Raw genomic sequence first — 13199 nt, forward strand, 5'->3', positions numbered from 1 at the left:
CAGTACACAAGTAGTTAATGTATTTAACAACCATTTCTTAAGCGTAAGAGAAAAAAGAAAAAGCATGGCAGTGTATGGAACAGTCAGTTTTGAAATATTTTAGTCAGATTAAGTTTCACCTAACAACCTCTTGTGAAATAAGTAAAATTATTAAATCTTTGAAAAATAAATATTCTGTTGGAGTAGATGACATTTCTAATAAGATATTAAAACAATGTGGAGCAATTACAGCTGATGTTCTAAGTCACATGTGTAATGCATCACTAACTCAAGGCATTTTCCCAGACAGGTTAAAATATACCATTGTCAGGCCTCTCTACAAAAAGGGGGATACCACAGATGTCAACAATTATCGGCCAGTATCCTTGCTTAGAGTGTTTTCAAAAATCTTAGAGAAAATAATGTACTCAAGAGTGGTTAGCCATCTCAACAGTAATGGGATATTTAGTAAATCACAGTTCGGATTTCAAAAATGCTGTTCCACTGAGGCAGTAGTATAAAATTTCAGTGTGCACATAATAGAGTCTTTAAATAGTAAAATGTCACCAATAGGAATTTTCTGTACTTGTCCAAAGCATTTGATTGTGTGAACCATGGCATTATGTTACAGAAATTACAATTCTATTGTATAAATGGAATAGCACATCAGTGGTTTAAGTCACAGAAAAGGAAACAAAAAGTTTCCTTGCCACTTCATCTAACTGGGGTGAAATTACATTAGGTATTCCACAGGGTTGAATCATGGGTCCCCTCCTGTTCCTGATATATGTGCAAGATCTCCCTTCTTATCTGAAACAAGAAGCTCAATTGACACTGTTTGCTGATGATACAAGGATCATTATTAATCCAGTAAAAGAAACTCCAATTGAAAATGATAGAAATAAGATCTTTGGAAAAGTCATTAATTGGTTTTCTGCAAATGGGCTTGCTCTAAACTTTGAAAAAACACATTACATCCAATTTTCTGCTGCAAAAACTACAGTTCCTTCAATAAATATAACACATCAACAGAAGTCAGTAGACAATACTAAGTTTGTGGGTATACATATAGATGAGAATCTTAATTGCAGAATTCATATTTTGGATCTTCTAAAGCAACTAGATTCAGCAACTTTTGCAATCAGAATAATTGTCAATTCTGAGGATATAGAAATTAGTAAGCTAACACACTTTGCATACTTGCACTCTCTGATGTCATACGGAATAATATTTGGGGTAACTCAACACTTAGACAAAAAGTATTCACTTCTCAAAAGAAAGTGGTTAGAATAATGTGTGGGGTTCATAGTCGCACGTCCTGTAGGCATCTTTTTTAAAAGATTGGGAATTTTTACAACAGCCTCACACTACAGTTACTCACTAATGAAATTTGTTCTCAATAACATGGGCCAGTTTAAAAACAACAGTGACATTCATCATTATAATACCAGAAAACTATCTTTTGCACAGAAAGGGGTAAAATACGCTGCCATATAATTTTTGCAAATTACCAGATGAAATAAAATGCTTGACAGACAGCTGTAATAGCTTCAAAAATAAATTGAAATCATATCTCCTTGACAAATCCTTCTATACCATAGATGAATTCTCAAATAAGAATAAATAAATCTATTAGTATAGTATATGCATGTTGTGCCATTTAAGGGACTGTGGTAAATAATAGAAATATTAATCTTTAACACTGTACTGTAATACATATATATTATAAAATCTTGTATCATATGTGCATTTCTTGTGCAACTGACACATTCCACATCACAACAGCTTCAGTACTGAGCAACTGATCAATGGAACAAGCAATCAACTAACTAACTAGTTAACTTGAAAGTCATAGCCTTCAATGTAGCAACATGAGGTACAGGTGGTATTTCTGTCTGTGATGAATACCCAGCATACTTGTTCAAGAAATTCCCGCCATTCTCTCCATGTCACAAGAAAAGGCATGAGAGTTTATTGCAGTGGCCGGCAGAACAGCTACTTCTGCTGCTTCACGTGTTGCTGTTTTACTCCAGACCCATGTTCATAGAGATGTGTCTTGTTGTGTGAGGCCTTCTAACAGTATTTATTAAGGTACAGTGGGTCAGATGTTGTCTACTAGGGTTAACTCTGGGCATGCAATTGTGCTGCTCATGTGCCATTTTTGTGACATTCCCTGAAAATCAGTAATGTTTCAACCATTTCTTCATTTGTGAAAACCATTTTGAATGCCTAGAATGGATGGTGAGAAAATTAATATCATGTTTACAACATTTTTGCCATTACAGTGCACAGTACACCAGCCCCATTAACCTATATGTACTTCCACAAAAATCAACTGCTTCATAGTGTGCTGTTCCAACATACAGTGCCGACTGTGATTCGTTCCAGTACACAACTCTAGAGGTGAGGACTTGTATCAGGTAGTGCAACAGGTTAGCAAACTCTCCCAGGTATTTTTGTGGACTGGCAAGACAGCCAATCCACTATGACAGGTAGCCGAAAGGCACGCGTTTAAGCTCACGCAGGCTGGCGTAAGGTCTGGAAAATGACAAGGAATTGAGACTAGCAAAAAAAGGTATGTAGCTTCTGGAATATTTAACTTTAATCCATAATTGGTGAACATCGGTCTGACGGTACGTGCATCACAAGATAAATAGCAAATGATAATGGCGCCTTGCTAGGTCATAGCAAATGACGTAGCTGAAGGCTATGCTAACTATCGTCTCGGCAAATGAGAGCGTAATTTGTCAGTGAACCATCGCTAGCAAAGTCGGCTGTACAACTGGGGCGAGTGCTAGGACGTCTCTCTAGACCTGCCGTGTGGCGGCGCTCGGTCTGCAATCACTGATAGTGGCGACACGCGGGTCCGACGTATACTACCGGACCGCGGCCGATTTAAAGGCTACCACCTAGCAAGTGTGGTGTCTGGCGGTGACACCACAGGTATTGTTCTGTAGTGTGTACGTAGACAAATAAAACACACAAGAGGGGACTGTTATGTACATACCAATACTTGTGACAGGAAACCCTATTATTACTTTTGGCCCCCATGAAAATAGTAAAAGTAAGATTACACATATCAATTACATTGTGATTAAGAGCAACGTGGGATTTATGCTTCCATCTCGGGATGTGCAATAGTGGTGCTTTTTGTTTATTTCAAGTATCAACTTCACTTTGCGATTTCTTAGAAGGCGATTGACAAGACTCCCCCTTTTTACCCATTGATTTGGGTATTGTTGGTGTAGTGCATTTCTTGCCACTTCAGCATTATGCACAGGGCATCCATCATGCTGGTATCACACTATTTGATACAGACAAAAGGATAGGTCTTCCATCAGACCACATAAGGTACATCTCAAGAACCATGTTGAATAATAACTTCTATGGGCGTGAATGAAAGGCAAGGGCTCGTGAAGCTGAATACATCCTACATGATTTCTTATGCAGTCAGTAACATGAAAAATCAGGCAAAGAATTCCATCAGTTGCATCAAGGTGAGATCCCGTGACCAAGCTGTAAATCTCTAAAACAGGACTGCTCCATCCTACCCATCCCCAATTTAGAGAAATGGTTGGTGGGACAAAGATTTTATTCAAATGAGAAGGTGATTGCAGCAACTAATAGCTATTTTGCAGACTTGGACAATTCCTATTATTTGGAAGGGATCAACAAATTTGAACAGTGTTGGACGAAGTATCTAAGTCTAAAAAGAGACTACTTCGAAAAATAAAAAAGGTTTACCCCAAATACGTTAGTTGTTGTTTACACTATTCAAAATAAGGGATTATGTCCATGGTGGCAGAACATGATATCCAGTGATACCCAAATTGTATTTACTACATGAACTGTGCTCAATTCATTTACTTGATTAGCGATGGCAATGAGTCTTCCACACCTGTTATTGATCAGTTAAATTTTTATTTGATGCAGCGAAATCTGTTTGTGTGTGTGATTTTTTGTTTTACGTGTTCAGTTTAATGTCAGGAAGAAGCAGATGGATGGAAAAACACAGTAAATGTAACAGTAGTGGGTGCCTGTATACTTGTGTCATCCACTACAGTGATTGCTTGTACTCGGATAAATTTATTTGTAGTATTGCTAGAATCTGATAAGAAGAAATCAGAGAGAATCACTATGACCATATTGGCAAGTGACGAACAACCATAAAACGGAAAGGCATGAAGCAAATTACTCAGACAGGTGTAGCCAAATTTCCGTAGGACCTCCAAGTCAAAACTCATCTGCTTCTGACAGTGAACAATTGTTTATTTACAGTTGTGTTGGTACTATATGTGTTCAACACTTCTCACTAAACTAATTAACCAAATTCAAAGAAGCTGAGATGAATTTGACAGCTTTCTAATGATATACAGAGTGACAATTATTGAACTATATGAAAAACAAACACATATTAGTAACAAACTATGGCATGCACACACTTTATTCAACATGTAAATATCATTACAGATATTCAGATTTAGGTTATAACATGTACGATGTGACTGCCATCATTGGCGATGACTCGGCGCAGATGAATTCTGCGTGACCTGCTGAAGTGTCAGAACATCAATGCTATTGATGACCTCCTGAATGTCTGTTATCAGGTCAGCAACAGTTTTGGGGTTATTGCTGTACATCTTGTCTTTAATATAGCCTCACAAAAATGAATCATATGTCTTCAGATCTGGAGAATATGGCAGCCAATCAAGGCCCATGCCAGTGGCCTCTGGGTACCCCAGAGCCAGAATGCAGTCCCGAAAAAGCTCCTCCAGGACATCAAACCCCCTCCTGCTTCGATGGGATCCAGCTCCGTCTTGCATGAACACATCATGTCAAAATCAGTGTCACTTTGGGTAATGGGGATGAAATCATCTTCCAAAACCATCACGTACTGTTTGGTGGTCACCATGCCATCAAGAAATATCGCATCGATTATTCCATGACTGGGCATTGGACACCACATAGTCACCTGCTGAGGGTGAAGAGACTTCTCAATTGCGAAATGCAGATTCTCAGTCCTCCAAATGTGCCAATTTTTCTTATTGATGAACCCATCCAAATGAAAGTGGGCTTAGTCGCTAAACCAAACCACCCTAATTCCCATCATGCCGCCCCCCCCCCCGGCCAACTATGCAGTTTGAATGTCCTAACACAAACCGTTCAGAAGTTATGACGATTTTATTTCATATCGTTCAATAATTGTCACCCTGTATCTGCGTGCAGAGACTTTTTTAGCATCATAATTCATATAAAATTAACTGTAAAAGAGATAGTAAACACACAGCACGGAGGGGGGGGTGGGGTGGACCTACAAGCGTGTAAACTATGCGACTATGTATATCCAACAATTTATCAGAAAGTTTTTATTGCTGTACAACCTGTAGTCAAACACTAACTCATGAGAAATGTTTATAAGTGTTGCTTTTCATTGATTTCATTTATTTACACAGCATATAATTGTAAGAATTATCCCTACAGCAGAAATAAATGCTGTTTGTAGAAAACACAGTAGTCAATCTGCTGTCACTGATGAAAAACTTGAGAAAAATTGCTCTGTAGAAACCACAGCCCACTTTCAGCTACTGTCTGCTGTGGGGTGAACATACTCAGCATGCAGCACTCTTGTCAAGATTTGCTATCAACAACAAAATAACCCTCACACACATCAGTGAAGAAGCAGTGTTGTCAATAATGTGACACATATAGGTCAATAAGCATCATAGTATCATTTGTGACATCTGTTGCACAATAGAACAACAATTTATGCAGTTATCTATTTTGAAGTCAAGACAGGCAGTTATTTCTTACATGATCTGGGCTTTAGTTGACTTTTTTCATCTATGACATGTGCTGCAAGCACATAGAAATTAATATTATTTATATCTGTCCACCAGTTAGCCATGAGGAAATCGGTCTTTCCAGTGGCCAAACCCTATTCAATTTTATCAAATCATGATACAAACTAGGAATTTGAGAGAGTGATAATGTTTTTCGACTTGGTAAATTATAATATGGGCACAGTATACCTATATTTTTTTTTTTAATTCTGTGCCTTGAACTATAGAGAAAGAGCAATATTCTTTGCAAATTATTATGTTGTGTATCTAATGTCATACTTTTATTTAATGTGGTTAGTTTGCTAACATTAACAAATTTACTTCTGGTTTGTTGCAAATGGAAACTGGTTGGGGGCAGGGGTGTCAAAAAAGAAATCAAACCATGACTTGGTCCAGACCCAGACAATAATGACACACTGGGTACAGCCGAGACTCAATTTCACTTCCCGGGAGGAGGCCTTCGTTGGAGATGGAAGTAGACCTCAGTGAGGACAACTCATGAAAAACTATTTCTCAAATTTCTGTATTGGTTGATGGTGAGCTTCATTTGCTTTCTGAATTACATCATTCCAGAGGTACTCTTAGATACTTTAATTTTAGATATTTCTTCAGGCTTGACAAGGAGACAGAAGAAAATGGAATTATCCATTGGCAGTAATGGAATTTTCCTCTCTATTTATTTATTTAGTAAAATGGTATCATTTATCACACAAAGTCTTTCTTCTAGGCGAAGGCGAAGTGGTTAACTGATTGTCCTGAGGCACTGAAAAGTATGATTGGACAAATTAAAATATTTACTATTAAGACAGACTTCTCACACAGTAAAAACTTAAGATGAGAATAAATGTACATGCAATGTATTCTATAATCAGAAGTTATAGAGTTTGATGTAGAACATCATGATTCGCAAAACCTAGAACTGCAATCATATTGTGTATGATACAGGAAAAGATCTGAAATCTTCGTAGCAAAAAGCAAACTCACGAAGTCAGATGTGACAATATGCATGGATTTCTCATATGAAAGATCACAACTTCTGAATAGCTGGTACATAAATTTGGGCTACACAACATGTTGACAAGTGATGACAGGCTTATGATGATGATAGAAGCTGGAAAAAATATCAGTCAGAAATACAAATGAACTCGAAAGCCTGTGCTTTGGGAGCTGAGAACTTGCCAACTCATGCGGCCACTAGTTCTATAAATGTGCTTGCACTGCTACAGTAGAATGTAGCTGACCATAATTAACTAATGCAGTTATTAACTGATTTACTTGATCTTATTACTATTTTTATTGACTTTCTCAATTGGTGTGCTAATTAAGCATTTAATTTTTAGCAACACTATCATACTAATGGAATTACTTGTCATTAGCAGCACGAACATTAATAATACCCTCTATTCCCATTCTTTTTATTTTGTTTGTAGCACTGTTATGTGCAAATTATACTTATTCTTAGTGAGATTCGTTATCCTGCCTCACCTTTCCTTGTCACGACTGGTGCAAAACCAGCGGACTTTCGTTGCAACATCTTCCTTCTCCTCCTAGCTGCTCCACTGTTGCAGTCTATCCTACTTCCATCTCCCACACCCTTCAGGTGCATTCCTCACGCTTTTTTTAACCAGGTGTTGAGACATAGTCAGATGTTGTACCTCAAAGTGATAACCTCACACATGCTACATCTAACCACACAATGTTCCATGTCACACATATAAATGCTCAATCATTTCCAACTGATCTTGAGGACCTCCACTTATGTTTTAAAACAGGCATCCATGTAACACTTCTATCAGAGATGTGGCTCAAGCCAAGCATGCCCTCCAGTTCTGTAAATATAGACTGCAAAGTCCTTCAAATACACCAGAACTGTAACAGACTTGTGGAGGGGGAGTGAGTAGCAGCATAGTTAAACTTACTGGTGACAGTAACATAAATATTCTGTACAACAGCAGTTCCATTGGGAAATTCAACCATATGCTTTCTTACTCAAATGCGATGTTACTTCAGTTTGCACCTACTTGCAACGCAGCAAACAGTCACACTCTTAATACATGTATTTGCAATGAAATCCGCAGATTAGTTTGTACCGTACAAACAGACAAACCTGAATATCTGCCCATGACATCATTTTAATGATGTGCTCACTAAAATACTCAAGAAAGAAACCACAATCAACTACATACAGTGACTTTAAGGGCATCAAAATATCTTAACTTACACTTGAGACACCAGAGTGTTTGGGAGACAACTTCCATCCCATTCCCAGACATAAAAAGACAAACTTCACGTATTTACAAACAAACTTGTCCATCTACACGAAAAATATGCTCCACCAATGAATGGAAAACTGAGAAGGAAACCTCTACCTCAACTAACACAAGCTAAAACTGGTCATGAATCTCAGAGATGGTACACATCTGACATATAAACAGCATCCCACACTTTAAAATCAAATTGATTACACACAGGAAAGGAACATTCAATGAATCTGAGAGACATAATAATGCCTATACATTAACAACAAAGAGATCAAATTTTCTATGGAAAAACCTGTGTAGTCTAAATATAGACAAAGTAAAAGCACCAACTGATCCCATTCTCCCAGTAAGCCAGCAGTTCACTTTAGTGACAACCACCATTGAACCACAAACAAAACCTATTCTAATACACGAAGGAACTACAGACATTGGCTGCGAGTGGGTATTTAAATCAATGTGTTGGCTGTGATTAGGCATTTAAATCAAGGGTGAAAGTTGAAAATTTGTGTTGGACCGGGATTCAAACCCAGGTGTCCTGCTAACTAGGCAGGTACTCTGACTGGATACAGTGGTCATCACAAGTGCACAGACTACCCTAGCATGCCTCTCTTCAGAGCCAAATTCTCAACTTACCTACCAATGTAGTGCCCCCTGTCCATTATTGCCATTACTCATGACATTCTGCTGATTCCCACATGAGTTTGAGCCTGGTGTGCATCCATACTAAGGAGATCATTGGCTGTCACACCTTAATTTTGCGCACGTGCGCCCGCTCGCACACACACGCACAGGGCATGTAGTATCAGTGAGCATGCTGTCCATGTGTAGAAGGGGGAAGCCGTGCAATCTATCTGAGTTTGACTGAGGGCAGGTTGTGATGGTCTGGAGGCTCGGCAGGAGCATTTCAGAAACTGCATGACTTGTCTGGTGTTCAAGAAGTGCTGTGGTGAACAACTTCAACACTCAGGGAACCAAGGACCACATCCAGACGTCATGGGATAAGGCTGCCACCCCTCATTACAAATGTCAGACAACATAGGCTATAACTGAGAGGGCTTATGGGACTAAACAGCGAGGTCATCAGCCTGCGATCCCAAAGTTACTCACAGAAGAGAGAGGGTCTGCTAAAAGTGGACGGATCTAGCCAGAGGAAATTAAAACAAACACTGTAGAAGGCATAAAATGGTGGCCCAAATCTAAAAAGTGGAAAAAAAGAGTGGTCATGGGGTCCCAGACTGAGAAAACAAGAAGAAAAGTCCCAACCACAGTCACTCTCCCCTGCTCTAAGAGTGAAGCAAAATCTTGTATCTGAAAATAAAAACCAGTTTCATAGAGGAAACTGAGGATCAGTCCAACAAGAGCGAATCCCTGCTTCTTTGAGGAGAATGTCAACAGGACTAGTTCGAAAGGCACCACTAGCCAGACACACTCCACAATGTGAACAGAGTCACATATTTTCATAGAGAAAGGAGCCACTGAGCCATAAACCTGACTACCACAATCTATTTTGGACAAGACCAGAGCACAGTAAAGATGGAGAGTAGTAAGGTCTGCACACCAAGATGTGTGGCCCAGGAGGTGTAGAGCATTAAACTTCTGCATGCATGTAGTCTTCAGGTGACGAATATGGGGCACGTCAGCTTTTTATCAAAAATAAGACCTAAGAAGCCGGACTGTGCTACAACATTTAGGAGCTGGTTGCCTAAATGAAGTTCTGGATCAGTGTGTACTGTGGGTCAATGACAATAATACATACCTCACATTTTGTAGGAAGAAAATTAGAAGCTATCTGAGATGGCCTACGGAGAAGCTCATCAGATGGCACTTTGGAGACAGAGCTCAGCAGGTACTCTACCTAGTGGGAGCTGGACCAAACGCAAAAATTGTCAACATACAATGTCAGGGTAACCCGAGGCCCGACAGAGGTTACAACCCCATTGATGGCTATGAGGAAGAGTGTGACACTTAACACAGAACCCTGTGGGATACCGTTCTCGTGAATCTGAAGGGCACCGAGTGAAGTGTCAACTCGTCAGTGGTATTAAAACTCACGGATAAAAATCAGACGGGGGCCACGAAAGCCCCAGTCCGAGAGGGTAACTACAATGTGATATCTCCTAGCCATGCCGTATGCTGTAAGTAGCTCAAAGAAGACCACGACAAGGAGCCAGTGGGTAGTAAAAGCCTGTCGGATTGCTGTTTCAAATCTGAGTAAATGGTCAGTTGGAGATTGTCCTTCCTGGAAGCCACACTGGTATGGGGAAAAAGCCCCCGCGATTTGAGTACCCAACGTAATCAGAAACTAACCATCCTCTCTAACAGCTTACAAAGCACTTTCATTAGGCTAATCATGTGGTAGCTGTCTTGACATTGTGAAGGGAAGGTATCCATGAGCCAAATGTGGCTGAAGACCTTGAGTAGACATTCCTCTGGGTAATGTCCAAGTGTTGGATCACCTAGTTGTGGACAGAATCCGGGCCTGGGGCAGTGTCATGTGAAGAGGTAAGAGCCTGCAAAAATTCCCATTCAGTGTAGGGTTCATTGTAGGGTTCAGCTTGGTGGTGCTTGAAAGAGGTGGGAGTGTTCTATCTGCTCAACTCAAGTGTTTCTGCCAGAGAAAGGTAGCAGGACAGGAAGAGGATGCCAATACTGTCACGAAGTGTGGTGCGAAGCGTTCTGCAAGAATCAATGGATAATTACGCAGAACACCTCGGAGGATAAGACCCTGGACAGCTGAATGTCACTGGCAGCCCAGAAGGCTGTGGAGCTTGGACCAAACCAGTGACAAAGAGGCATACGTTCACTGGGAGCAAACACAGTGCTCCCAGCATTCCTTTTTACTCTGCTTAATAAGGTATTGAGCTTTAGCATGGAGACGCTTAAAAGAGAAGAGATTGGTCTGTGAAGGGTGTCGTTTAAATCACAGCAGTGTGTGTTGGTGGTTCTGGAAGGCAACTGCTACATCCTTGGTCCACCACGGTACTGGTCAAAAATGAGGGGAGCCTATGGATAGGGGGACAGCAGTGCCAACAGCATGAAAAATAGTGGCAGAGAAGACCTACATGACCACATCAAAGCTATTCAAGAGAGGTGTTGAAATGCAGCAAAATTCCCAACATGAGAGCCTGCTTGCCTTGTGCTGGCAGGGGAATGATATAACCACTGGAAAGTGGTCACTGTCACAAAGATCATCATGGGGTGACCAATGTAAGGAAGCCATGAGAGCAGGGGAGGAAATCGTGAGATCGACAGCAGTAAAGATGCCATGAGTGGCACTGTAGTGGGTAGGGGAACCATCATTTGGAAACACAAATTAAGGTCTGTAATAAACTGGTTAACTAGAAGACCTATACCCATCGAAGTGGCACTCCCAGCAAGCACCAAAGTGGGCGGTGTGCATTGAAGTCCCTAAGGAGGAGATACAGGGGTGGGAGTCACTGTGTTAAGGTAGACAGTTCAACATATGGAAGTGGCCTACCTGGAGGAAGGTAGACATTTCAAACGGTGATTTCTGGAATTGTTTGCACTCTAACCACTATTGCTTCCAGGTTGTTACAAAGAGGGATCCAGTCACTAATGACATTGGTGTGAACCAAAGTGCAGACCCCTCCAAATGCTATCCTGGGGCCGGCACGGTTCCAACAGAACAGCCGATAACCAAAAAAAGTTGAAGAGTGGTCATCAAGGAAGTGTGTTTCTTGAAAAGCAAGACAGAACATAAAATAGGAGGAAACAAGGTGTTGTATTTCTGGGAAATAAGGCGTTGTATTTCCAGTAAGTGATGATAATACCCACTGCAATTCTACTACATTATCGAGTGGCAAGAGTCCAGGTTAGGCATAAAGGAGCTGAGGGGAGGTCACACCACTTGGTCAGTGGTAGTTACTGATAAGGAGGGGGTGACATTGATGAATAAGATGTCAGACACAAGTTGAGAGGAGGGGGATGGCCTTGTACTGAGACTTCTTCTTCTTCTTCTTCTTCTTCTCCTCTTTCAGAGGTGGGGGAGGGCAGGGCACAGAGGGATAACAGGTTTCTGCAAGATCCGGAACCGAAAGAGAGCCGGTGACCTAGGGGCGCATAGATGGTGAGTCTGGTGGCAGAGTTGTTGTAGCAGGCTTACAGCCTGAGAGACGCTGGGGGGGAGGGGTCCCGGGGGCGAGCCCCATCACCGGCAGGTGCCGCAGGAGGAGGGGACTTCTTTGGCCAGGGAGGGGGAGCAGCTCCAGGACAGGAGGCCATGGGAACTGCAGGGGAGGGGGAGGGGAGAAAGGGACGGGGCTGGGGCAAAAAGGAGGTAGGAGGGGAAAAGGATGTAACAGAAGCAAAAGTTGAAGAAAGTGACACTGGTTGGAGTCTGTCACTTGGGCAATCTGCCAAGTGTGGAGAGTGGTGATCATGACAACTGACACACACACACACACACACACACACACACACACACACACACACACAGGAGGCAGAACACTGGGGCTTCCCTCATGGATGATGATGATGATGATGATGATGATGACGAAGATGAGTTGGGTGGAGGGGGCACTCGACATCACGGGTCATCAGCGCCCTGATGAAAAGTCAACATGAAATCTCATGGGTGGGGATGAAGGCTGTCCCCACATGCAGAGCAGTTTAGAACGTACTAAAGTCTGCCGCCCTTCCCTACCAGTTTAGGGATGAGGCCTGATAGTTCACAAAATTTCACCACTCTGTTAACACTGGTATCAGTATCTGCGACGATGGTGGGTAGATCTCCAGCGAGACCAAGGGCTACCCTAATAACAGTATACAGGACACACGCAGCCACAATATGCTGAACTGAAAGCAGCACGCCACAAACTTCACAGACAGGTGGATCCTCCCCCTGCAGGAGGAAACCATGTGTGAGAGGGCTAAGCCCGATGCACAGTCCGGTAAGCAAAACCTCCTTCCAGCAGCGAGGCTGACACGAAGTCCGCCAAGTTTTGTGGGCGGTTTGAGCGACCGCAGTATGTTGTCTGACAACTGCAACCATTCAGTCTCCCACTGATGCATGATGCATCTGTCAGAAAATGAGATAATGGCGTGCAACGGGATGGGACATTGGTGGACAGCATCATCCCAACATGCTTCCTTGGCAGCT

At 41.6% G+C, this 13199-nt stretch overlaps 1 protein-coding gene across 3 annotated transcripts in view; it reads right to left on the reverse strand.

The window, feature by feature from the left end:
- Window positions 1-13199, reverse strand: part of LOC126474037 (SWI/SNF-related matrix-associated actin-dependent regulator of chromatin subfamily A containing DEAD/H box 1 homolog) — a 182422-nt gene that overhangs the window by 119177 nt on the left and 50046 nt on the right. The gene's annotated exons all lie outside the window — the stretch shown is intronic.

Source organism: Schistocerca serialis, chromosome 1 (genome assembly GCF_023864345.2).
Source record: "Schistocerca serialis cubense isolate TAMUIC-IGC-003099 chromosome 1, iqSchSeri2.2, whole genome shotgun sequence".
NCBI lineage: Eukaryota > Metazoa > Arthropoda > Insecta > Orthoptera > Acrididae > Schistocerca > Schistocerca serialis.